The 4,385-nt window shown below is 43.4% G+C and overlaps 1 protein-coding gene across 1 annotated transcript in view; it reads right to left on the reverse strand.

Annotated features, from left to right (window-relative positions):
* The window catches only part of LOC112959973 (interleukin-9 receptor-like), a 14,685-nt gene extending 10,487 nt beyond the window's left edge, over positions 1-4,198 (reverse strand). Inside the window, exons 1-2 of the mRNA XM_026054134.1 lie at positions 3,825-4,198; positions 667-783 (exon numbers count right to left, since the gene is read on the reverse strand). The gene's annotated coding sequence lies outside the window, so the exon portion shown is untranslated. The remainder of the gene's footprint in view (positions 1-666; positions 784-3,824) is intronic.
* Between the last annotated feature and the right edge of the window lie 187 nt (positions 4,199-4,385).

Here is a 4,385-nt window from a genome sequence, read left to right on the forward strand (position 1 = left end):
GCCCAGAACTGAACACAGTACTCCAGGTGAGTACTTCTTCAAGAGACAGCAGCAACACTCACTAAAGGATGGCAGAATGCTGAACTGCACCTTGGAAGTAAAACACTGACAGATGATAACATGTCTGCAGCCACATGCACATTCGCCACTACCCACTAAGGGCTGTCTCCAGTACTCATTCTTCAGAGCAACTCACCGTGCTAAGAAGTGTGATTATTTATCTTGGACATTCCTTGAATCACCCCTACCTACAAGGAAATACTGTGCATGTTCTTTCAGGATAATTAAGATTGGTACCTCCTGGACATATCACATAGCACGCGATCAGCTTGTGAACACGAACTGCTGGTGATTAAGGAAAGAAATAGAAATTCCTCATGCCTGCAGATTTATACCCCTCATAATCAGTCTTTTGTGTCCTCCACCCCAGGAGGGACAATTACCTGCAATTGGATGCTCAAAATTGGCTATGTACTGTAAGATTTAGTAGCTTTGCATCCCACAGTCTGAAAAAAAAAGCTGCTAAAAACAATAGTATAAGTGATACACATGACCACACGAGCATATGTGTACATATGCTTTACACACACACACACACACACACACACACACATATTTTTGTCTGCAAAGTCCCAAATGCTAACTGCTTTGGCTGGATTTGCTTACATTTAGATGTTTTGCTCGGAGAGGAGTCCATAAAAAATTATTTGATCAAGCTGATGCTTCTCCCACTGCGGAAAGCACAATGCAGCAAAGCTCTTTTCCAGCCCAGTTTGTACTCCCCTGTGAAAGGCCAGCAGATAGCAGAGTTAATGCCACAGTGGGCAGTTTCTGCAGGGCACAAGTGCAGAGACCCTCCTGTTGGTTCTCATTTGCAGTATCTGGAACAACACAGAACTTGCATTTCAAATAATAAATATTTGTCAACATCTTAGCTCAGTAGGTACATCCTATCCTTATTAACTGAAATTCAGAGCACAGAAATAGGTTAAGTCTTCTTACCAGCTCAAAAGAAACTTCACTTTTCACACCTCTTCTGTTCCTTGCTAGTTTAGTCTATGTGACTTGATCAGGCAATAGCAGCAGGGGTGTAATAAAGCTGAGCTTACTATGCCTGATTTTATAGATAATCTCAAGAGCCAATGAAAATCCATTCAGAGATTATCAGATCAAGTTAAAGTAGCCACATCTGCAATTTCTATTTAGTGATAGAAGTGAGGAATTTATTTTAAAGGGTTAACATTTAGAGGGGCAAATGGTTTGCTGACTACAGAATTATCTTCTCAGAACATTCATATAAACAGCTTTTATGCTGGCACTTTAATGAGGAGGAAACAGAAAAGCCTAAAACCATTTCTTCACTCTGGCTGGGTACAAGCAGACTCAAGGCCTGGACCCAGCGGTGCTTACACAGCAAGAACATTCCTGCCCCAGCTTCCCTCTACCCTCTGCCGCGCTGCACCCCAAGCAGCAGTGGCAACTTGTGCAAGGACAGATCTTCCCATGACCAGCCACAGTATTTTGGCAGTGGCAGGACGGCTGGACTATTGATTTCCTTGAGCACACAGTTCTAACACGAGACAAGAGGAAGAGGGAGGCAGGTGCAGCATGGATTGAACAGCAGTCTATTAGTGCTGTCGCAGGGGGCCAGGGACTGCATAAGATGGAGATGTGTTTCCAGAGTTGCATCTGAAGTGCTGCGAGTGACTGATGATGTTTCTCCAGGACCTGCTGCTGGCCCCTCTCCACCTAGCCCCAGAGACTCAGAGCATCCCTCACGTCAGTATTCCAAAACAGAGTACTTTTTCTGACAAGAGCATCACAACCTGCTATAATTTACTTTTCTTCCATACTTCCTACATTCCTCCATGCCCTTCCTATCCCAAGGACCAATAATGACAGCCCTGCACTCTACTGTGAGATTCCTTTTATACTTTCTAGCACCCTTTTCCACCTGAGTGTCCCACAATTAACCTCATCAGGCAAGCAGTGTTTTATCCTAAGGCATGTCTAACCCATGGGGGCTCATACTTTCCATCCAAAGTATTCCCTTTGCACAGACAAGGTTTGTCGAATCCCACCAACCCAGCACAGATGTGCATGGAGAACTCCGGTGCTCTTGGCATGCTGTGGAAGCACTGGTGGCAGATAGGAGAAGCAAGGAGAGATGCAGGAACATGTGGCAGTTGCTCTTCCCTTGACTTTGTACAGAGATTCACATTTCTGAGCCTGAGATGGTCTCAAACATTCTCATCTAGAGCAAGATTCCCACGTTTGCCTACAGCTGTGCTTGGATAGCAAGGAGTACTAATCTAACAGAGCACCCAGTACTATAATATGGGACTGGTTCTGTATCCAGACCATGCTGTGACTCAGGAACATGCAGCTATGGAAGGGCATGGCACTGCCCACGCAGACCRGGTATGCAAGCCAGTAAAGTCTCGAAAGTCTCAAGGCTGCTATCCTGTCCCTGGTCATTGTGAACATGGCACAAAGCATAGCAGCCACTGGCAATTGAAGGACTTTGTCTACGTGGCTGGTCTGCATCTTCTTGCTACCTCACACTTCTTGCTCACCTCACAGGCTCAGCATGCAATTAAGCCTCCCTCTCCTACATATGCTGAAGTGAGAGCACTGGGTTCACTGTGCATGGCAGAAGCAGCTAAGTGGATTCCCCTGAAATTCAAGTGCTAGGAGGCTATTGCAATTTCTGATTCTTTGAGGTCTGCTTCGCTAAAACTTTAAATATCAAATGCCTTTATCATAGGTCCTTCCTCTGCCTTCCGCTGCTGTGGGAACGTGTTGCTCAAGGTCCCTGAAAGGTGGACTGAAACCTTCTACAGATAGCAGATTTGAGAGCAGATTTCTAGAGACACAGGTCCCAAGCTGCCAGGAGATAGAGAGAGGACAGAAAAATCACCTCACAAATATGGAAAAAAACAAACAAACAAAAAAAAAAAAAAACCCAAAGTTTTAACTGTGTAGCTTCAAAGGGAACAGTCTCCCTTACTTTCACATCCTTTTGCCACATATAAAGCAAACTGTTCTCTGCCCACAAAGTCTGCCTTTAGAGTGAGCAGAGGCTGCTCCCAGGCCCACAAAGCAACAAATTTCTATTATATCTGCAGCTTCAGATGGCGGAGCTGCAACAGCAATAGCTCCTTGCCTCTGACAGCTTACCACAGAAGAAGGCAAGAAAAAGAAAGATATGAAAAGAAAGGGGAGAAGGAACCAGAAGAGTAACATCTTGGCAAAGAAGGAAGCCTCCTGAGCTAAGGGTATGTTTGAGGAAAGCTAGTGTCTGTAGTTTCAAAGACAACATGACAGAGACTGTAGTTACTCTGGATAATCAAACCAAGAATGTGGATGAATAGAGATGAATTCTAACAGCACTSAATCTCTGACTGTTTCACCATTCACCTGTGAACTAAACAGCTTCTCTTCATTGTGATGCCCTCTCCTGTCTAGGGACCTGTGAACTGGTAAAATTTTTAGTGAGATGGTGAAGAGGGAAGAGAATTTATTAGCATTATAACAAGGACACATTGTTATTAAGCTAGAAGCTCACACTCTTCACCAAAAAGGTCCTCTCAGATCTTCTCCAGCAGCCAAGCATCCCTTGGATTAGCAGCACTGAGTCCACATAAAGAATAGGTCTTCACATTCAATATTATTACTGTATTAACTTTTAAAGACAATTATCCGAAATAAAGCAGAGTTACAGAGACATCAGAGGAAAACACTTTCACAGTTACAGTACAAATGGCAGATTCATGGTTGGCTTTACCTGCTAGCAGAAGTTGCCCAGGCTTTACGCTACTGACCTTTTAACTGCAGTGGACACAGATCCGATGCAGAAGATGGAGCTGGAGGCACAGTCAGGTAAGATACCATTCCTCAAATTTCTGCTTAGCTCTAAAAGTCACCAGGGCTTACAGTGAATATGCTCAGAATTTGTAGAAGAGATGCTAATTCAACAGAAGCCCTGGTAGAAAGCATTTCTCTGGAAATATATATGTTTTGAAGAATTTTCATTTGTAGACTCTGACAGCAAAGTCCTTCTGGAACCAGATTTCTGTTTGGTTTCTTGAGTGCACAGTTCTCTAATGATGTAAGAACTGTTTTTATATGCTCATATCCRTAGACAGGGCTGAGACCCTTCACAGTTAATATAAGTGATTACGGTTGGGTTTAAGAAACCAATGACTTTGGTAGAAAAAGTGACATCACCTGTGCTGTTAAGACAGAGTAGAGGAACTTTAATGTAATAAATACAATCACTGTGGAATATGCTTCAAAGGCTCCATACACCATCAAATTCTCAAGCCATGTGAGAATGGCAGGGAAAATCATTTTAAAGTTTTGTAATCTTTATAAGCTTACTT

Source organism: Nothoprocta perdicaria, unplaced genomic scaffold, assembly GCF_003342845.1.
Source record: "Nothoprocta perdicaria isolate Ctin4 unplaced genomic scaffold, notPer1 scaffold_12, whole genome shotgun sequence".
Lineage (NCBI taxonomy): Eukaryota > Metazoa > Chordata > Aves > Tinamiformes > Tinamidae > Nothoprocta > Nothoprocta perdicaria.